This window comes from Haemaphysalis longicornis, unplaced genomic scaffold (genome assembly GCF_048455015.1).
Source record: "Haemaphysalis longicornis isolate Haplotype H1 unplaced genomic scaffold, Haemaphysalis longicornis Haplotype H1 scaffold_7, whole genome shotgun sequence".
Lineage (NCBI taxonomy): Eukaryota > Metazoa > Arthropoda > Arachnida > Ixodida > Ixodidae > Haemaphysalis > Haemaphysalis longicornis.
In genome coordinates, this window is record NW_027526422.1 from 173,237,040 (window position 1) to 173,260,048 (window position 23,009).

Here is a 23,009-nt window from a genome sequence, read left to right on the forward strand (position 1 = left end):
CTGACATTTTTGGACATTCGCCCCTTGCTGTGAAAACTTTTAACATTGCAACAAAAACAATCTCTTCGCGTATAGATTATAAAATACGTTGAAATAAACACATAAAATATAGTTTGACATACTTTCAGTTCTTTAAAATGTGTTTGCAAGAACAGTTAGGGTATTTTAAAAGGCCCGTTGGTTAACAGGAAGTACGTAACGGTGAAACACGCAAAAGGGACGTTTTCATAACAGTCTATTACAAAAATATCGCCCTAGGTGTACATAGTCGTTGCATCGCGAACACGAGACAGTGCATCGCTGACTTCCGCCATGGGCAGACGACAATGAAGGAATCCCTCACGAAATTTGACTTTGATTCCTGTCGGTTTGCGGAGGAAGAACACCTTGCATTTCAACCATCTCTGCGGTTAGAATAAGATGCTTTGATTTTTGAAGTAACTTCTCGAAGTGTGTTCAGATTTAACGCTCAAAATGTACGGCTTCAAAAACAGAGATCAAGACTACCCAAGTACAAATGATGCGCACTATACCATTGTCACCACCACCACATTATGATCATTATTTCCAACTATCAAAATGGTGATTATTATCTGTATTAGCATTACCATAACTAATTATAATATTATATTATATTACTACTTTTTAGCCCATATGGGTCAACTGCAGAAAGAAATATAATGGTGGTGCTGGCAGACAAATGGCTCTTACACAGTCAAGGTTTTGGCCACGAAAAGGCTGCTCACCAAGAGAAACCATACTCAGAGTTTGGAATAGTCTTGAAAGTTTTGCCTGTGGAATCCGTGTAGGGGCAAAAAGGCGACGGCGATGTCGAATGGCCAAGTAATGAGCAACAATCGTAACGGGTGTGTGCTATTATTCTTGTGTGTGTCACAATGTAGCACCTGGTTTAATTACCATGACGGGTAAATAACACGCTCTATTAGGACTAACTTGTGCCTGATGCGAAGACGTAGTCACGCAAAGAGCACACACACACCTGAAGACGAGTTGTCATTGTCTTCAAATTTTAATGACAATGATGAGTATGATGTCCTCACAGAAGAATACTGCATACCCATTCAGGATAGTTGCTCCTGAAGTGGCTATTCAGCACCTCCGTGGTCGTTGAGCCGCCAACATGGATTCCACACGCGAAAAAATGTCACCTAGCGGCAGGACAGATTTCCGGAAGAATGGAGGATGTGAACGATGTATTTCCACCATCAACAAGTGGGCCCCGAGACAGCCCGCACCAGCTGCGCGCCCCACACATCTTCGTCACCGGAGCTTATGCCTACAACTCTCTTCTCTGTTTTCTTCCAGCGATGTTATATAACATAGATCAGCATTCAGGAATGCATGGTAAATAGGCCCCTAGGAAGACTAATGTAAGGAGGCTATAAGTGAGCAGAGCAAGGGCAACCTGTAGTGGAGTGGAGGCAGTGATCTGAACCACACATATGATTCACAGGATTATCCCAGGGGATCAAATGGCAGCGACCTGATTCCAGAATGGCTGAATGCTCTAAATGGTAAATGTAAGCATGGCACTGCCCCGGTACTTTCGCTTCGATTGGTCAAGTCGGAGCAACAGACAGAGGAAGCTTAAACCAAGTGCTCAGTACCTTTTAAGTACGCCAATAGTATGGAGGAACGCCATGTGCAGAAAAAAAACTATTCGTTCGTTCTGTGTTCGTTGCAGAAGAGACACATAGGCGAATGAGCCAGATTACAGCACTGAAGGAATTAATTGAAATTTTGTACGCGAAAGGAAACACTACTTAGGCCCAAGGCCTCTTCAAAGACTTTCAGCCACTTTTGCAGTTTCCATTTTTCAATCATTTGTTTGCTGCAAATATTTACCATTTCATTGTTTGGTCAGGTTTTGCTTTTTTATTTTGTTGGTACTACAGTATTAGTAGTACAAATTTTAGTGCAACGGGAGACCGCTGATCCAAACAGGGGAATAGAAAGGGGAGAGGGTAGTAACAGCAATGGTACAGTGGTTGGATTTCACTGCGTACTTCTTGTTCACGCTTATGAGAGCTCAGTTCGGCAAACTAGTCCATCCTGAGTAGGACCGGTGAGGTCTCTGCTCAGACAACACGTGCCAGACCACTGTTTTGAGAATAAAGTGCTATTTTGCATTTTTTGTGGATTAATTGAATTTTTGTGGATTACTTCTGTGTCAAGTTGTTGGGAATCAGGGTGCAGTTTTGGGGCCGTGAATGTTCGGTGTTTGGCAAAAGTAGGACATGACCACACGAGATGAGTGAGGTTTGCTGAGGTACTTGTCTGATCGTATGGCACGTTGCGGGCAAATGCGACGTGTACCATTTAGGATGTATTTGAGGTGTGTAGGCTGCGTCGCTGAGAAATTTGTTGACAAATACTTCAATGAAGCGTGGTAGTGGTGGGAAAGCGCTCAAATATCTTGCTGGAGTTATGATTGTTCAGCTGGTCTCTTCGATCTTTCTTATACCGGTGAAGTTGCATCACGGGTGGAGGCGTAGGCGGCCGTGTCGGCTATTCTTCAGGCGCCAGTTGAGGTTGTAAATGTGTACTCTCCTGTGCGACCTCACGGCCCGCCTGGTTGCCCGAGAAAGAGGGTTCATGGCCCGGTACCCAGTCAATGCGGACTTGTGTTTTGTTCCGTTGCAGAATTTGCGCTTGGGAGAACATCTGATGTGCCAGGGGATTTATAATCTTGTAAGATCTTATTGTTTCCAATGCTTCGTAGGAGACTGTGTAGATACTAATAAATTGCGGCAGAGGGTAACCAGTATCATACGAAAGGAATGTCATGGCATGGTTAATGGCATGCAGTTCTGCTTCAAGGCTCGTGGCATGGTTGTACATGGTGTGAAGTTCGAGAGGGAAGGAGACTCCGGGCCTGCCAAGGCCAGTGCAGTGACAGTTAAGCGTACGATGGGTCTGTGTAGACGTTCACTTCGCTTTCAAATACTATCGTCTGAAGACTTCGGATGCTTTGTTGGTGGAGTACGGATTGTTGCGCCTAATCGGCTTGCTGTGCGTAGTGGATACGATTTCCAGTCGACTACATGAATCAAGTGTGGTGGAGAAAGTGCAAGGTGCTGAGGGGTTGTGAACATCCTACGTGATGAGGGCATGTCCTTGGTGTGTTAAAGGACGTTTGAAATAAGCCTCTGCCTTGGCTTCGTTGGTGATGTCCTGAATGGGAGGAATGGAAGTGCCTGTTCGGGTTTCTGGCTAGGTGTGTGCTTCTACAAACCACGGATGGTTCGAAGGGTTGCCCTATGCAACACTTTGAGGGCTCTTGTGTGGGTTTTGTTGAGTTCATAGGCGAGAGCGCCGTACGAGAGAGTGCTCACTGTCACAGCTCTGGCCATATTCAGGGTGCCCTTTTCTGTTGCCTCTCCGTATTTGGTGTAAATTCGGTAGATATTGTGCGGCAGAAACTTGCAGGTTTTCCTCTGGAACCATATTCTAGTGCTGTTCTTTGTACCGATTGCTAAGCCCAAAAAGGTTAATGGGTTGTGTTTAGGCTTGTACTTTATGATTTGGCATAATAACTTGTATGACGTCAAATTGAGCGTGTGGTTTGCCGCCGTATACCGCCAAGAACTTGGTATTTTCATGAGCGAGCAGGCAGGAGTCCCAGGTCCGCCAGAGTAAGCTCGACGCTATGCGCCGCGGCTTGCACCGCCACTGTTGGGCTCTCAAGAGAGTCGAAATCGGCTGCTTCAGTCCCAAGTGGGACGTCGTCCGCATAAATGGCAAAGCGGGCAGCCGTGTCGGCTTCCAATTGTCGTGCCACCATTACATGGCTAGATTAAATAGAACCGGTCGCAAAATCGAGCCTTGAGGGACCTCGTGGTCTATGTAAGAGGTAGTGGGTTCCCACCCATATTGCGTGCAGTGGAGTCTTATAGGTTAGCCTTGCAGGAAGGGTTGTATCCACTTTTGAGCTCTTGCACTTGGTAGGCCTTTGTAACGTCCTCCAAAATGACGTTTTGGCTGACGTCAAACACCTTGCGTGCCAACGGCCATGGCAATGTCTGGGTTTCCTCTTGCGTAGTAGGATCGGTTGATGACTGCCCAGCAGCCAGAAGCTGTCTTGTGTGCTCACGTTAGAACGAAAGCCTGTTTGGCAGGGCAGGAAGTATGGTTGCACATACTCGAAATAGTGCATGAGGCTATTGTTAATTAGTCTCTCAATTAGTCTCCCGCATATGACCGGGGTTAATGGGGTAATGAAATGGGGCGTAGGTTATTTAGGTTCCCCTGAGTTGGAATTGGGGTGTTCGGTGTAGGTATAAGGAAGATCAAAGTGAGTTTGAGATCGTCAGGGGTGAATCCTTGCTCCCAGAGGTCATTGATTTTGGCGAGAGGGAGTATGAAAGCTTCAGATGGCAGATTTCTAAGGTATTTCCACGTCACGCCATCATGGCCGGTGCGGAGTTCGGGCGTCCTCGCCTAACGGCAGTGCGTAGTTCACTCATAGTGAAAGGGAGGTCAAGATTCCGGTCTGGTTGGAAAATTTGGATGTCAGTGAGACATTCAGGGGGTGATGTGGAGGCGTGTGGAAAAAAGGTGATTATGAGGTGCCGTTCCACTTCACTCGGACCTTCAGTTAGGGCAAGTGTAGAAAATACGGGGGTTCGTTTCTTTGCGTTTTGGGTGAGGCTCCGTTGAAGCTTCCTTGGTGCTGGAATGCCTCTCTCATGGCTCAGATTAGCACATAGAGATCAATTTGCGTGACTTCACTCTTTTTGGTCATGCAGAATTAGGCGATATTGCCTTCAGATCTTCTGCAGGTCTTTGTGACGGTTACCGTTGGTCCTGTAAGCGTAAGTGAGCTTGTGAACTTGCTTCTAGAGCTTTGTGATGAGGTTGTCAAAGTGGCTAATTTCTGAAGCGCGATCGATTTCTTCCTGTGCGTGCATTGAAGAAGCAGAATAAGAGAACAAAAATCGTTGAGCGAAGCCGTCGGAGATGACGCGAGAATGCTTTCTCGGAACATATTCTAGTCTAGCCTCATCACTGTTTTCCGCCGGCGAAGTTTCTTTCCACGTATGAGAAGAAGAATGGGTTGGTGATCGCTGCCCCATGTCGTGGAGTAACGCATCCATTTCCTGTTAGCCCAGGCGTGGCCTTTAAGGTCTTAGTAAGGTCTTACTTTCAATCATATCTGTCGCGTATCACCTGAGTCGATTTCTTGCTTTCAAATTTTCAAATTTCCAATTTTCTTCAGGTTTTCTTCTGTAACGACGGAAATCTAAACCCGATCTACGCACGCTCTTTGCAGCGATTATTCAAGCTCACTTAAACGACCCACTTCTGGTGATGGATTTATTGGGAACAAGGCTTCCGTGCTCGAAGCCGAAACGTGAGTACGTTTTGTTTGTACTGGTCGGCGTCTCTTTTTCATTCCTAATTTCTTCAGGTTTAGGTCTTCCCTTACGTCATTGGTGTCCCATAGGCAGCCACTCATTAAGCAAAATAGCAAGTGATAGTAAGACATTTGCATTCCATCACCTCCCAAAATTTACTTGATCAGCCGAGTTTGAGCATTGGAATGTATTCGATGGCAGCTGATTGCTTGAGACCAGCGAATTTTTCTTACACGGAGTTGTTACGCCTAGAATTCTTGTAATGCTAGGTTGGGCGCGTCTGTGCTATCCTTAAAAGTAAAAGAATACACAAGGCAGGCTCTCCTTACTGCTGGGTGGAGCAGTAAGGAGAGATAGTGAAGCCAGAGATGTGGCAAAAGCACTTGTTTCTTTCGGGAATTTTTCGGTGAAGCTAGCAAACACATGGCCATCTTCTGTCTTCCGTTATTCAAATCACTAGGCCAGTAATTCAGAAGCGCACAGTTCAAAGTGTTATGGAATGCAAAAACATTTCTGTGAAAAGAGCTCGTACTTTAGGAATCTGAGATGTCTTTAAAGTAAGTGCTGGGCAAAACGGCAACCAGAGCTGGAGTTTTATTGGAATGGCAAGTTTACTATTGTGCGTAACTTTATTAAGCGTAATAGAGGAGTATGAAATCAAAAGAAGCGCACACAGAAATCCGACACTTTTTTCCGGCGTAATACAAAGTACTGACAATAAGCTCGTCAGGCACTTCAAATTGACTGGTCTTGTTTGGAGAAGAAAACCCTTCAATTAAAATGATTTATTTTACCATCTGCTTTCGGTCTCCTAAATGTGCAAGAACAACTTACCGTTTCATATCCGCACGCAGACTTTTTGGCAGCATCCTCTAACAAACTGTAGAAAGACAGATAAGTTGGGAATAAACAAACAAACAAATAAATAAATAAATAAATAAATAAATAAATAAATAAATAACTAAGAAATACATGAATATATCTGGGTTCAGAAAATGAGAACATTTCTTTTTATCTTCGTTTGCGTCACGAAAAAGTGGTTCATGTATTTTTAATTTAAGATACAGATTGTTGAACAAGATAGTCTGATGCCGATGCTTTTTACTTTAGTTGGTAATGGGGTGGTTCCTCGCCATTGTAATTCCAACAATTTCAAATTACACGCACTGAGTACAAAGACGGTTATGTGAGGCGATATGTTATGTTTTTGTAAAAAATATTTACATGTCAGCATGCACAATGACTTCAAAGTAGCGTTTTTATAGAGATCTAAAATGCCCAAAATGAGCTTAGTTACGTAATGTACTCATTTGTGTCAGTTTTAGGGCTGTCTATTCTTCTCCTCAAGTTTGTGTAGGTTTTTTCGCTTGAACACCAAAACCGTCTTTGGTGGTTCTGAAGGGCAGAAATGACTTTTGTGACATATATCTGGCAAGCCATTCGGCAGGTGTGTTTCAAAAATGACCGCGCCCACCGTGATTAATGTGCGCCATTTCATAGGTGGTCGTGTGGAATGAAGTCCTGTTGGTTTCGAGGGGCGTCAACGCAGTGGATTTTGGTTCCTACAGTTGTATGCTCAATGATTACTTAAAAGTGTAAATTTCACCTCAGCCAACTCCATAGGCATTAGATAGCACGTCTGTCCCAATCCACACTTTTGTGGTACTCAGAAGTTAAGCAGCAGTTATTTAGCGTACGTGATTTTCCCATATTTTATTTAAAGTTTCCAATGTAGGCTTTTGCAATCTGAACAATAAATGAACACAAAGCTTCAGTTTAGAGAGAAGAGAGGCGGGGGGTTGGGAAGCTACCTCAGCACGTGTTTTGATGTAGGTATTAAGAAAGTATGAGTGAGTGTCTGATTGCAGAACGGCCCTCCTTTTTTAATATCATCATGGTTTACTTTTTGTGTCTTTATCCTCTTTCCGTTTCTTTAACAGCGCACATTTGCATCGCAAAGGAGATGACATTTAGCGGGGAAATTTGGAACTAGTCTATTGCTTGTTATGAGACTAACATGCTGGTGTGACGTTGCGCCACTAGGAAGGTTGCTGCGCCGTTTGCGTTTCATCCAGACACCATGCAGAGGCCCTTCAATGAACGTGACGATGCTACGTCCGCCTACACGTGCAGGACTCCGCCTCTTCCCCTGCGCATATAGAGTAGTGACTGCAGGTGGTGTGGCATACACACGTGAGGTAGGCACAGACAAAAACCTCGCTCTACCAGCTCATTAGTAGGAAGGCAACACCGAGCTCTTAAGTTGTTGGGTGTATTTATTGTGCCGTAGGTCGCCCATATTGCCTGATCGAAGACGAAGTCCCACCTAGTTGCGGCCATCCGAGTTCGCAATTTTGCTCTTTTCTGTGTGGCGGCCCTATGTTTTGGGTTCGGGCGTCCCCTCCTTATAAGCAGTCTCGTCGCATGCCGCTAATTAAACCGCCACTTTAACCAACTTATACATCGTCATGGCTTCTTTGGAGGCCCGCTATAGTAACCGCCCAAAGCCTGTCTTTGATTTTATGGCCGAAGGACAACACCGTGGGTAACTTAGTAAATTCCATGGAGGAAATTGTGGGCCATAGTTGCCTGGAGCCCTTTATGTATCAGGGAGGTTACAAGTCCTGCGAGGTTGGTCCCATGGTTGCTGTTACTCACAATATTAGCGAGAAGGAAGCCGTCCTTATGAGCGGCGTTTCGTGTTGTGCTGCTTGCATCGGTAGGTACGGCGTCGGCAAGACGGCGTAGCTCTTGGTTGCCTTCGTTTGTGATGCTGGTCTCGTGGCAGCGAATGCTGGAGATGGGGAAGGCTTATCCTATGCCCAACTTCATCAGCATCCGTGGATATCATATACAGTTTGGTACAAACGTGTACAGTGTGTTTGGTCGCACAGCGGGCTGATCGGTTGCCATGTCTGTGGTATTACGGCATCATAGTTTACACACGGCACGGCGCACCTCCACAACTACGCCGGCTGCAAAGCTCATTGTAATCGCTGTAAGAAAGATCATGCCATCGCCAGCTGCCTGTGGCCTTACTTTTTCGCAGGTGCCACCAGCAGATCCACGAAATTCCCCACGCGCCCTCCTGCCACCGGCCCTCTAAAGACTAACTTTGGAGACCTCCCAGGCGGCACAGAAAGTGTGCCCCAAGACCGGCCCGCCTATGGCCGCTTTCTGGCATGTCCGGCCAGCATCCAGGTTCTGGCAGCCACTGATCATGCGTTGAACGGCCAACATTCGGCAACCAGCACTTCGGCATTTTTCCGTCCGCCCGTGTTCGGGCGCACAACGGCAGCTAACCGGCTGCCAGATATTCAGTTCTCTTACGGCTGCCGATGTTGAGAAAGAGAACGGCCGAACTACGGCCTTAGGGCATCCGTTTTTTCTTCGGGAAGCGGTAATCCGCCGAAGCACGGCAAGCGACTGGCCACAGAATATGCGTATTCTTGCGGCAGTTGGTGTTCGAAAGGAGACCGGCTGGACCGCGGCTGCCGTGCATTCGTTGTTTCAACGGTGAACCGCGCATCCGGCGGACGTACGGCCCCAGAATATACGTTTTTCATTCGGTTTGCTGTCCTCGGCTGAATTACGGCAAGCGAATGGCCACACAATATTTGGCAACCGGTGTTCAAGAGGAGACCGGCCCATGTAAGGTATCTGGTTATACGTCATTTTTTCGGCAAACGGCATACAGCCGAACAACGGCTCGCGCCTGGGCGCCGAGAATTCATGCACAGACGTGTTTGGAAGGAGACCGACCGGTTTTTTCCTGGGGGGAGAAAAAGCCGTTAGGGAGCCGAACGACAGAGACGAGTTTTTCATCCGCTCTGTGTTTCTACGTTTTAAATGAACGAACGTCGTTTGTCAAACAATAATGAGTGTTCTCGGTGAACGGGCAAGGTGCAAGGACTCACTGGACATTAGCAGGGAAACTTTTAGGCCATCGAAATGTTATTTATTGCCACAAGAAGACTGTGCCACACCGACGGGTGAGCTAAGCCTCGCCAGTCATCGCCGCTACCACGCCTCTGCCGCCGGCTTCGTCGACGTATCAGCTCGAGGCTATTCGCCCGCTCAAGGAATGGAGAGCATTGGAGACATCGACCCGCCAGAGATGTCCGATCTGAGATAGAGATGGTTCACCTAAATAACTGGCCTTCAAGGGCGTCGAGCAAGCGGCCACCACGCAGGAACTAAACCGCCACCATGTCAAGGACTCCCCACCAAAAAAAGGCAAGTGCGAGCAAAAGCGCAATTTATTTGCTTACAATAAACTAAGGCAAGCAATGTTGCACTATGTTGTTGGTGATAAACGTACAAGAGACTCGCTCGTGCATTGGTAGGATCAGCTTCATGCCCTGCACTATATGTTACTTGAGGGGATTTTACGACTGCCTATTTAGAAAAAAAATTATTTTAAATTTGCGATAACAACAGAGCCTTGTCACTGACGAAGCCTAGCTGTTAATTTAGTTCCGATGTTTGAAGGTGAGCTTAGCTACTCTTGGGATATGACTCATTTGGGTAAACATAATCGCCAGCATCCTAGCAAACACGGCTTTTGTCAGGATTTTCTTTCTCAACACAGATTGTTGAGTTCACGCACTATTTGGCTCTTGCAATAGATAAGCTTAAAGTGGTTGACTGTATATTCTTGGACTGCAAAAAAGCAAATGATGGTGTTGCATATCACCTTCTGCGTAGTACATTTCATCCTATGGACTGAATGAATCGGTTTTTGCATTGTTATTACTATTGGCCCTATAGCTTTGTTCAAAAGTACTGTGTAGTTAACCGAACTATAGCGAATGAACGTGATTCCGTATACCTGCAGCTTTATTCGAATTTAATAACATCCTGGTGTGCTGATTCAGAAAAGTTTTTGGATGTTAAACAGTGCGTTAACGCCACCTTCACAAGAAAACCTTCATTCCAATTGGATACGTATACCGTAAATTATGCTGCTGTGACAACGGCCGAGGAATATAAATACCTAAGAGTTTATTTAGGGAGTGGTTAGAGGTTAAATAGGCAGGTTCACACCATAAAAGTTACGGCTGCATATGTTTTTGGCTTTCTGAGACGAAATTTCAGTGAACCTCCATCTAACTGAAAAGAACAACCGTATTTCACTCATGTGCGCTCAATCTTGGAGTACGCATGTGTTTTCGTGGATCCCTACACCAAAGATCTCGTTGATACGCTCGAAAACATACAGAATATGTCAGTGCGATTGGTATAGGTAATTGGCACGCTCAACTAAGCATGAGAGAAAGTAAAAGTAAACTGAAATGGCAGGACGTGAAAGATCACAGATGAAACCACAGGTTGAACTTTTTTCGTAATATCTATCATTCGAAAACTGTTGTAGAAGGGGAGAAGTATGTCCAAGCGCCATTCTACATATCGCAAAGTGGGACCGCTAGCTTAAAGCAAATTATTAACTTTCCTTTAAAGGTGACGCCTTGCGCGATTCATTTTATTTTACATCAATGCTGCAGTGTAATTATCTTCGACGTATGATTGCATTAACTGTTTATATTGACGATTTTCAGCGCGCTTTGTAGAATTATTTTATTATTTTGTCTCATATTTAATGATTACTGTTATGTATCTACCTTCTGTAATGCATGCAAAGGCAAGCAGGCATCAAATAAATAAATAAATAAATAAATAAATAAATAAATAAATAAATAAATAAATAAATAAATGAAACAATGAATAAATAAACAAATAAAATAAAATAAATAAATAAATAAGTAAATAAACTTCCAGAGGCGCAAGTTTGCCTCCGATGGGTTGAGAACCCTACACATTCAACCTTGACCAATAAAATATTCATTGCCCTATTCGTTGCAGTATGCAAGGTTTCCTGTATGTATGCTACCATTGCTATGTTATTGGTTTGAAACAAATTATGTAACTCTAATTTTACGCCTTTCCTTGCGTGAACACAAAGGGATACAACTGCAGCCACCTGAAGCAGGGCGTCATTCGCGACGGGTCTAGAATTTTTTTAACGTAGTATGACATTAGAAGAAAATTAAGCTCTTTTGGACTAAGTGGTGTGGACGTATAATCATGAAAACAACATTAAAATAGATTGAAAATGAAAGTACTTGTTCGCTCTTTCTTAGGATCAGCCCTGCGCAAGATCATCAGAAACGTTGATCGAGTAGAAAATGTCTTTGCAAGAAAAATGGGCAAAAACTGGACATACTTTTTTGTGAAGGAGTTATATTAAATGCTCCTAAGTGTTGTGTTGAGAACCAAAACGCTTCGTAAAGGCATTCACGCCGGTTTTATATACATCAAAATTGGTCAAGCAACTGTTATAAAAAGAGTTTATGTAGTCATAGCATGAAAGTGTTCCGGAATATTGCCCTAAAAGAAATTGGCTAAAAGCGGCGCAATTTATCTCTCTGAAATTCAACCCACTAAAGTATGCGCCCTCCGCCGCCCCCCCCCCCCCCCCCCTCCTCTTTCCCCGTTTATTACAGGTAAGCCACCCCACAGAGGATATCAGGACCTGGACAATACATCTATTCAAGCTCTACAAAGAACTGAATATTTTCTGTGTTCGGCAGTAAATGAGGCACAGCAAATAAAGGAACGACAATTTGTAAGCACTGTTTAATAAATGAATTTTGCTGTCAACTGAGGCTGGTAATTAAGCAAGGCTGCGATGGAAGCTTGACTGCTGCTGGTTGCGCGCGAGCTCACTTTGATGTGGCTGCATTGGACCCAAAATGCTGGGTTTTTGCTGCTTCTGCACTGCGCGAATGAGTCATCTGCTTGCGCGACATGCAGTGACCGGCCTGAGTACAGCTAACGTACTGTGGCTGAACTCCAATGCCCGTAGCACGGCCGTATTTCCGGTAGCTGTAGTCCGGCTGGAGTCCGCCGACCGCATCTCGGCTGTCCTCCGGCGGACGTACTTCGGCCGTACACGGGTGGCTTTGGAATGACCGGAGCCCTACGGCTGAAATCTGGCCGTATGACCGTAAGCCGGTCGACTGGCCGACGGACACTGGCCGTTGGACAGCCATGGGAGTACGGCCGTATACGGCCAAAAAGCCCACATTTGGACATGGGCCGAACATGGCTGCCGGAAAACGGCCGGACAGAAAATCACCGGCCAAAGTAAACCGGCCTGTTTTAGGCCGAACAGTCCTGTGCTACCTGGGCTAATTAGAGTCTTTTTATGCCAGGCTCCAGAGCAGTAAGATGAGAGCGCAGCCCAAGGGTGTCACCGCGGAGGTGGAAAATTCCCCGCGCCTAATCAAAGACTCAGAATCCGGGGGCTTCACGCCGCTTTGGAAGAGGTGATCGCGCCCTTTGTGGATGGAATGTAGTCTTCAGTGAGGAAATTTTCTTCTTGCGTCTCAGATGCATTGAGAAAGATCATCTCACGGACCGACGCTAAAGACGTAGCATGCGCCCTCGAGGGAGGAAACCGTCCTCTTGATGTGTGAAGCCAAACACGCAGCCCCCGGAAGAAGCCAAGCAACCTCCAACCGAGGAACAAGGTGGGCTCAAGTCCTTCTGTTGCAGCGTCGAAGCCGCCTGTGTCCGATGACTCTTTCTTTATATTGGTCAAAAACCTTAGACATAGTACTGGCAAATTTATTTATTTATTTATTTATTTATTTATTTATTTATTTATTTATTCATTAGTTCTTCAAGGGCCCGGATTTGGGGCATTACATGAGGGGTGGGTGTACATACGGCATATGGTACATGACAACTTCGCGAAAAATCATAGGCCGAGCAGTGCGCAGAAAAAACGATTGCTGAAAAGTAGTGGTGCGGGCATGCTCAGCATACACTGCATTACGATGTGTGGGGCGAGAAATGGGACGGGCTCTCTCTTGATGACCTGGTTTTCTATGGACAAAGAATTAAAAACTTATGATAAAGACACAAACGTGACATGCTACGGCGGGAAACAAGAGTACGAAGGTTAAGCTGGGTTTTGAGGGCGGAAGTGCTGGAACCACGGAATTACTGGGAAAGTGTAAACCTTGATGCACGATTTTGTATACATTCCATAACATTGATCCAGTCAATTTGGTGTGGATCAAAGACGGCAGCACCGTATTCAAGATTGGGTCGGACAAAAGTTGTTTAAGAGAGTAGTTTAACAGAAGGAGACGTCAAGGCAAGATTTCGCCGAAGATATCCAAGCACTCGGTTAGCGGAATTGTCTATGGTAATAATGTTAGTGGAACAACTTAAAGCACATGAGATATGGACGCGAAGGTATTTTACAGAATAGGTACTGTCGATAAGATTATTATCAATAGAATCTTTTGGTAAGACGTAATTACGCCTACGCCAAAAGAACATTAGCTTATTTTTAGAGACATTCAAGGACATCGGCCAGGTGTTACACCATTGTTTTATGCGATTAAGACATTTCGAAGAACGTAAGTACCAGACATTCCCCGCATTTCCCCGAGGGGAAGAATGTGAAAGTGCGAATGCACGAGTTGAATTTTCGCGGTTCGGTAATGTTCGCGAAAGAGAGATCACACACACACACACAACTACAAAGAAAGAAAGATGCATTTATTCACAGACAACTATTTGTGTTGTCGTTGTACTTGATTGCTAGAGCGGATCTCAGCTTTGCAATTTCGTGTCAGTACTCCTTTAAGCGGGTGCATTAGCCCTTCTCACGCCCGATTCCTGGCCAATCCCCCACGTGGGTATGTGCCATGTCAGCGGCCAGGCAGCGCGCGCCCATGTTTGAAATTTCGTGTCAGTACTCCTTTAAGCGGGTGCATTAGCCCTTCTCACGCCCGATTCCTGGCCAATCCCCCACGTGGGTATGTGCCATGTCAGCGGCCAGGCAGCGCGCGCCCATCTCCCCCCGTTGCTAAGGAAGACGAGGAGCGCGCGCACCCGCAGCTGTTGCTATGCGGACTACGGCGGCGGACGATTCAGGCTCGCTTAAGAAGTGCATTCGCACTTAAAATGTTGGTGATTTTATGACAAATAACACAATCGTCTCAAAATAGACGGGTACAAGAAGAGATGTTGCAAGACAAATTGTTAGTATATATAAAAAAGAGAAGTGGACCCAGGCTCGTACCTTGTGGTACGCCTGAGATAAATAGTGCTGAAGATGACGAGTAAGAATTAGCGTAGACGAACTGTTCTCGGTTTGTTAGAAAATTTTATTCCAGTTAACGACGCATGGTGGAGGTTAAGGGACGATACTTTCTGCAGTAGGCGAGCATGAAGAACTTTGTCGAAAAATTTGGCGAAGTCACTGAAAATTGCTTAAGTAGGGATGTTGCGACCGAGGCTTGAGTGAATGTCATGGAGGAAAAGAGCGAGTCGCGTATCACAGGAATGACCTCTCGGCAAGCCGTCCTGGTTTGGGTGAAAGAAATCCACAGGTGTCACAAATGTAGGAATGTGCGAGTATAAAATATGCTCCATTATTTTGCAGCAAACGCTACTGATAGAGATTGGAAGATAATTGTTTGGGCATGTTCGACTTCCGCTTTTATGGACTGGACTAACCTTATCTGCGTGCCAGTCGCGTGGTAGGCATCCAGCATTTGATGATTCTTGAAAACTGAGTGAAAAGAAAAGGCCCCGAATATGTTTATGGTTTTTCCAACCTTAGCATTAATCCCCTCGATACCAATAGATGAAATTTTTAGTGACTCACTAACCTTTACTATTCCTATGTGGTTCAAAAATGATAGAGCTCAAAGGCGGGTTCGGAAAGGCCGGCGCATTAAGAATGTTGTGTGTAGGTTTATTTGTAAAACTTGAGCTAAAAGTTGCGTTCAGAATAACCGGAACTTCAGATTCGGGACCCGGAGATCCAGTGTTATTGCATATCGGAGTGTCGTTAGAGTGATTTGGACTTATAGTTTTCCAAAAGCTCTTAGGGTCACTTTGAAGCATAAAAGGTAGAGAAGCTGAAAAAAAATTACGTTTCGTCAGTTGCATTAAGTTGTCACTCTTTGGCTGCGCTGTGATACTTTACCCATGTGGAACTTTGGTTAGCTAGTGCGGCTGCTCGGAACAAACGCTTCTTCGTGTTATTGAAACGTCTTAGTTGAGCGTAAAACCACGGGAAGCCCGAACGCTCTGTTGCTATGATGCTCGGAATATGAAGCTTTATTAGGCGCCGCAACTCAGTCTTATAGCAACCAATTCACTTCAAGAGAATGTTGCGAGAAACCAAAGGAAAAGCTACCAAAAAAGGTTATTAGACTATCGTTTATGCTCTCGTAATCACCTTTGCCATAGAGTGTGAGGATCATTTTCGTTTTCCTGCTTGTGATTAACTCGCAAGTAAATGTTGCGTGTACAGCTAGGTGATAGCTAAGGCCACGCAGGCAAGCAGGTGACCGGGGAAAAGTTTTCAGAGTGACTAGTTATGACGAGATCGAGAATGTTCGACGAATGATCAGTGCTGCGGGTTGCTTGTGTAACCAGTTGAGGCAAACCAAATATAAGGCATACATTATTGAATTCGACAGCGGCCCCATTTTTAGATAACGCGGAAGAAGGATCGGACCATTCTGCAGAAAGAAAGTTGAATTCTCCAAAAATAAGAATTGGGCTGTTTGGATATCGCGCTTTTATTGTGCTTAAAGCGTCATAGAAGCGTGAAAGCGCTGTCGCTGACAGGGGCCTGATAACAAACACCGATGAGGACACGTGGGCGAGCAGCATTGCAACTAAGTCGGGCCATTTCCAGTAGAGACGATATTTTCACACGCGAACAGCGTAAAATACTCTTAGTGGCGATTAGTACAACGCCGCCATGGGAGGTGACAGGTCTGTGTTTTCGAAATATGTCGAAGTTGGCGATAGACGGCAGAACTTCACTGTCATTTACTGATGCATTTAACCAGGCTTCGGTTAGTAAAAGAATGTTAGATGAGGATGAGCTCAGCAAGTGGTATAAATAGTCACACATGGGAATACGGCTGCACACATTAGCAAGCAGAAAGGACAAAGTAGAACATCCTTTCGGTGGAGTTGTTTGACGCTTAAGTTAGGGCATTGCTCTGAGCTTTGTTCAATTACGTGATTGGTTGCATGGTCCAATACATAGATTATTCGTGAAACTTTTTTCATGGTGCGACTTAACCGAAACGTTTTCCGCCTTTCCAAACTCAATGAGGCGTTTCTGCGTGAAACGAGTGCGAGCTGACAGATCTTGAGCGACGCTATAGCGAGAGCATTTAATCTTGTTGGCTAAGCCGTATACTTTATTCTTATCTATATAGATCAAGAACTTTACTATTATAGGCCTGAATTTGCCCAAATGGAAAGGCTTAATGCGATGGCCACGCTCAATTTCTCGGGGCTGGATGTTCGCATTTAGAAGGCAACCACAAATATCAATTATACTCTTTTCAAAACCCAGACTGCTCTTGTTCCGTTCATCTTTAACTCCGTAGAAAACAAGATTGTTTCTCCGGAGCGGTAGCATGGTAGGGTTCGAAGGTGGCCTTGCGACTGGGTGTTCGGTAGCTACCGTTACGGTCGGCAGTCGGCGGAAATTTTTTACGGCAGTTGCAGTCGGCGGAAATTTTTTCAGCGCCGGAACGTAGACGCCGACAACTTCTCCCTCCATCTGGTCTCTTAGTTGAAGACGCGCCCGGCTGTACACTTCGGATGGCCTCGTGTCGTAGTGCTTCTGCAGTGGCGCAACGATGTCGTCGTAGTCCATTGGCACTGGGGTGCTTGGCTGAACCAAGGACGAGATGGTGTCCTACGTCGCCTCCCCACACAGCGTGAGCAGGTCTGCTTTCTTCTTGCTGATGCCTGTGATGTTGTTGGCTTGGAAGTAGAACTGAAGGCGTCCAAACCACGATCCCTAAAAGGAGCCGTTGAATTCAGGTAGTCGTCCTGATGCCTGCCTAGCCTTTGCGTAGTACTCTGCCTTTCAACGTAGGTCGAACATACATTTCCTCGTCGCCACTGTTATGTCCGCGTAATCAGTGACGAGCTGACGCACGACGACACTTAAAAATACTGTTTATTTGACACAAGAAGAGCACGTCTTCCTGCGACTCGTTTGAACCGCAGCTCTAAAGCGTCTCCCGTACCCTGGCCACTCGATAGAAAGTACTAGGTCTGGCCTGCTGAACGCGCCTCTCTGCGGGTGACGGCGCTACTTCCCTTCACCGCTACTGCGTCGACCTTGGCGCTGATCATCGGTCGGCCGCAAAAGCCGTTTTCATGCGCTCTGATGTACCCGCGTAGGCGAACGGCCGTGGTTGATCACACCGTAATTTTTTATAGATACGGTGATTCGTCAGAATCGCACAATAATCGGAATTTCCAAAGTAAGCACACGGTCAGTTTTTATTGGTGTCAGACACAGTGTGGCATTTCTTTTCCTCTTGGCGCCGCTCAGCAGATTGCGGCGTATTAAAAACATCCAGGACGGGGCGGCTTATTTTTTCGAAATTTTTTCTTAGGGTTATGCATGTAATGTCTGGCTCGTCATGGTGCTGCTTTTATAACCACTCTGTTGAGCCGTTCTTTTGTTGATGTTTCACACGCAGCGTGATCATCAAAAAACGATTAGGGAAGACCGTAGCGTTCATTTGCGGAATGCACAAATAACGAAATTAATTTCATGATTTCTGCAACCCGCCAATAATAAAGGCTGCGGTCTAACAATTGTTAGATGTGTTAGATGCTGTGGCGTGTCGCCAACTTCTCACAGCGTGTTTTAGAACTGCGAATGGATTTTTCCTCTTCATTCTTTAATCGCGTTCCTAAAGACTCCGGTAATAACGCCTTGGGATCCTAAATTAAGACGCAAAAAACTTTAGTAGTGTTAAATTCCTGCAAAATATTGACAGAAAAGTTACGTAACATTCAAAAGAGTCGCCACAGTTGCTAAAAAGGTTCTGTACACTAATAACTGTGTTTACGGTCATTTCAAAGGCCTTCGGAAGACCGTTCGACTGATTGTCTGTTGAGTGCCTAATTTAAATACATAAGGGGAAGTTGGGAATGAGAGTACAATTATCAATTTAAAGTTACGGTGTAGCAGAGGCATAAGACATATTCAAAAGCCTTCCGGGGGACTTCGAACAGATTGTTATCGTGTGGCGCATGGTCCTTATACCACTCGCACTTATGAGTAAGTAGTCAACGTGTCTCGCAAGGCTATATGGTAGAAATGAACTCCCATTTTTCATTTCAATGATCAAAACGAGAAATCGTATACAGACACATGCGAAATTGGAGTAACAAAACACCAAAATTAGAACCCCGCAATACAGGGTACTGCTAAGGGGAATTGAAGACTCCTAATAAAAAAATTACAACTATAATAACGTGGGCGTTAGGGGTTTGCATATATTTTAGTTTATTTTCTCCAGCGAATTGAGTTCAACGGTCAAGGTAACGCTTCTGCCTTTTGACCACTATTTGTACAATCCAGACCCTTCTCTAACCAGCATGAATATCCTCATGTTATTTTTTGCATTGTAATGTATTTGGCAATATGTGTACTATTCTCTTCCATTCACCTTATATTTCCGTATTCAAGCGTAGCAATTCGGTAGAGCCCATCTCAACTAGGCCACTGACAAGCCATTTGAGCCGTTTTTTTCAGAATGAGCCACAACCACAATTTCAAACTAAGTCAAAGAAGACTGCAGTGACAAGAAAAACTAGGAAACGTTCCCATGAAAAAGAGGTGTCAAGAAAATAGGTGACGTAGCGCCCTTCAAACGTGTATGCATATCGTAGTTCGCGTCAAAATTGAGGAAGATCCTGCTGTGGCACGAATCGCAATGAGTCAAACCCATTTGCCCAATAACAGTTCACTTTTGGCGTGACTGTTCGGGCGGGTTCGTGGGTGTGTTCACAAGTTTTTTTTTCTTTTCGGAGCTTGCTTATCATGAATTAGGGCTCGAATTAGGAGATAGGCGAAAGATCTGTCCCCAGACGTCGACGACAAAGTTAACACAAGAAGTGAACGCAATGAAATTGTGATATGTGAAGCAATCATTTCATCGTGTCTTCCGCATCTCTGCTGAGTAAATGTAAATATTGTTATTTTTACTCGATTATGGAGGATTTTAAAACCTAACTTAACTAATAACGTAACGCGTGTGAGCCCTGGTTATTCCCCCCTCTTTGCGGGTGCAAGTCACTTAATTAAGGGGAAGAAGAAGTTATCACCAGCCTTCTTGTGAAGCGTTTAAGAAATATATGGCCAGGCAACGAGTACTTGCTTACTGCGTGAGTGTCTTCGGGGCTGCGCAAAAAAACTATCGGAAAAATTTCGAAAACCGCTGCTATTGCGGCCAAGACGACGGACCTGAACTAGAACCTCACCCGCCGCGGTGGCTCAGTGGCTAAGGCGTAGCGCTGCTGAGCACGAGGACGCGGGTTCGATTCCCGGACGCGGCGGCCGCTTTTCTGATGGAGGCGAAAAGGAAAAACGCCCATGTTTGCGACATTTCGGTGCACGTTAAAGATCCCCAGGTAGTCAAAATTAATCCGTAGCTCTCCATCACGGCGCGCCTCATCGCCTGCGTTGCGTCGGCGCGTTAAACCCTACGATCAATCAATCAAATCCTGCTGCTAGAACACCATTTCGGTACCCCGCGGCCAAAAGGCACTTTTTTTTGGCCCATGAACTCCTCTTCATGGCATGGGAGTAAAGCAATCTTACCGCTTTGTCAAGGCAAGTCTTCACGGTTGTTCTTTTCACGCGTTTTCAGTGAGCTGATGCGTAAGGTAAGTGTGGCTTGTTGCAACGTGGGTCATACTGCTAGTTGATATGGTTGTCTAGCATCCGTTGTCTGAAATCAAGGAACTTTGCTCAGCGAAATGATTTCTGTCCTGAGTCAAGTCCAGTGGAGACAAGCCTGCTTCAAATGTCCTCCTGACCTGAGTAGTTAAAGACGGGAAACCTGCTTTGTGAACGTCAAATAACAAAAAAATAATCGCAAACAAAACGGAATACTTTTGCCACGCTAGAATAATGCATGCGAGTTTCAATTAATCTGTCCAGACTGGCGAAAAACAAGTCACTCTAGATTGGCGCCACGTAGGAAGCAATGCAGACCCCGTTTTTTGTAGGAAAATGTTGACCTCCTAACTGGCGTAGGATGAGGTCAAGTATATTCTGTACTCAGTACTGATCTCAGTACTCGGGAACTCGGTACTGACATGCCAACGTCGATGTGAAATGCCACACTGCCATACTTGTGAATAAGCTATTCAATGGAAACAAGAATATCCTAATATCGTTAAAAAACAATAGTACACGACATTAAGTACCAATCCGCAAAACCGTCCGTTTAAGACAGTAGATCAGTTGTGTACGTCTCTATACAAAAACAGTTACACCCTGGCCCCGTTCACGATGATTGCCGTAAAGCGGTTTCCCGTAAAGCGGGCCGAAAAGTCATAGCCTAAAGGCGTTAGGGATGCTTGTCACTTCCGTGGGAACTGTAGCACGCGTATTGGGGGCGCTACCCTGAGCTAAAGAACCCGAGAGGTATATAATACCACAAGTATGCACTAACTATGGAATAAGAGCACGAAACTACTATGCTGCGGAAGTGTTCAATGAATTAACCGATGAACTATGTGCGATAAACACGCAACGGAAACTAAACAAGGAAATTAGAAAATGGTGTGCAGGTTTGGTAAAGACTGAGTAGGTAAGGTCACTTGACATCTGGGAATTTGTTCATCGCCTTGTGTTCAACTTGTTTGTATTTATGTTACTTTAAGTCTGTACGATATCGAAGTCCCATTGAATTGTATGTATTCCTGTAAGGGAGTGTGCTATTAGTGTATTCTTTTGATGAGAGATTCACTAACTTTCAATCTGCTTTATAAATGTTCGGCACCAAGAAGACACTCCTTTTCTGGGCGCGTTTCTGATTTTGTTTTGTTTTATGCACTGGGAAGTGTTCAGTGTTTATACGCAAGTAATTTTGTGTTACTTTTCATGCAATGTAAGGGAAACGTGTCTTTTCACCAACTGTCTGATCACTTTACAAACATGGCGTGCTTACATTGACCAGAACAGTAATAATGTACGGAAGACTTGAATGAATGAATGAATGAATGAATGAATGAATGAATGAATGAATGAATGAATGAATGAATGAATGAATGCAGGAATGAATAAATGAATGAGCGTATCCGTTGCAGCCACAAACGTGCTTGTACGCGCTTGTTCATGTACATGTACATGCCTTTCGTGCCATTGGGAAGCGGGTTTCTCCCGGAAATTGTATCTGCAAAAGCAGCAGCCATATAACCCAAAAACACGCAATGCGGGACATAAAGTTGTCATCCACCCTGTGCACAATGACAATAACGCAGGCTACAGAGTCCGTAAATAAACACGTTCACAACGAGTAAAATTGAGTAATGGATCTGAAGTTCGCCTATAGGCAAGATGGAAAAAGGTCAGCCTATAAGCATGTGCGTCATAGACCTGCAGTCCAGAAGTTGCGCAATGGGCTAAAGAAGGTTCCATCTAGTGGGATGCAAAGAGTAGGACATTTTTTAGCGGCCGGATGATTTCTACAAAGCCGCATGTAATACAGAATTACTAAAAAAACAGACGTGTTATCATGTAGGTTTTTGTCTGGTGGTATCGTACGGTTCGTGACTATGTATTTTAGTTACCTCCGGCAAAACTCGCAAGAAGATAGATATGTAATCTATAACAGGAATTCGAGCAATGCAGATAATATACTTAAGATGTTGTATTCGTACCCCGAGTAATCCAGCAATAAATACTTAACTATTTTTACCTTTTGCCAACTAATAAAATCTTCGAACTCAAACGCAACGCTTAGTAAAATGCCGCCTGTCCCATGGCATAAGCGTTTCACGGCAAAAAACAATATTATTATAAGGATAGTTTGGCCCAAGCGGAGGTACGCCGAAAGCCTAATTCAGCAGTGTTGCGGAATGCCTGTTTCTTGCCTCTTTATTGCTCTAATGCGCCTATATTTTGACTGGAGTAAAAGTCGGTGACTAAACATTTACAAATGAATAAAAAGTGCATGGACAATGGTTAGCTAACATTGCCACAACATACAAATAACACAGGATCGCATAACAGAAAGGTATATACATATATAAAATAAGGGGCGAGCCATTAAAACGGCCAAAATACAGGATGCTACTTTTTATTACAGACGATATTTACTGGTGTACGAAATAGTTGAATGTTACAAAGAATGCGGGACGTCACTCACTCTCCTTGCCGAGTCGGAACGATGAGGCCGAAAATCAGGAGAAGTCCCACCGCGATCATACTTTCTAGTTAGTGATAAGAAGCACTTGACGCAGCTTATAGGTTCGTTTGCTGAGCAATATGCGTCGTTTTATATGCGGGACAAAACTGGTCCATTCTTCAGAAAACAGATATAAGTTTAAGTAACAATAGCGGACTTCTATGAAAGGTTTGTTTCTTTCTTGTGACGCTCCTCCTGAAACATACGTGAGTAACGAGCTATCTCAAGCTGCTAACCCACAGTTGTCATATCCGCGACGTTCACCCTACGGAAAACGTTTTCGATTCATCAATAACCTTCGTCGCGATTTTGAGGTCAACGGTTATGCGGAATAAAAAGTTTAGTATAA

General features: G+C 44.8%; 1 long non-coding RNA gene across 1 annotated transcript in view; it reads right to left on the reverse strand.

Annotated features, from left to right (window-relative positions):
• The window catches only part of LOC144145534 (uncharacterized), a 67,288-nt gene extending 44,535 nt beyond the window's left edge, over window positions 1-22,753 (reverse strand). Inside the window, exons 1-2 of the long non-coding RNA XR_013317517.1 lie at window positions 22,622-22,753; window positions 6,213-6,258 (exon numbers count right to left, since the gene is read on the reverse strand). This is a non-coding gene — a long non-coding RNA (uncharacterized LOC144145534). The remainder of the gene's footprint in view (window positions 1-6,212; window positions 6,259-22,621) is intronic.
• Window positions 22,754-23,009: the final 256 nt, after the last annotated feature.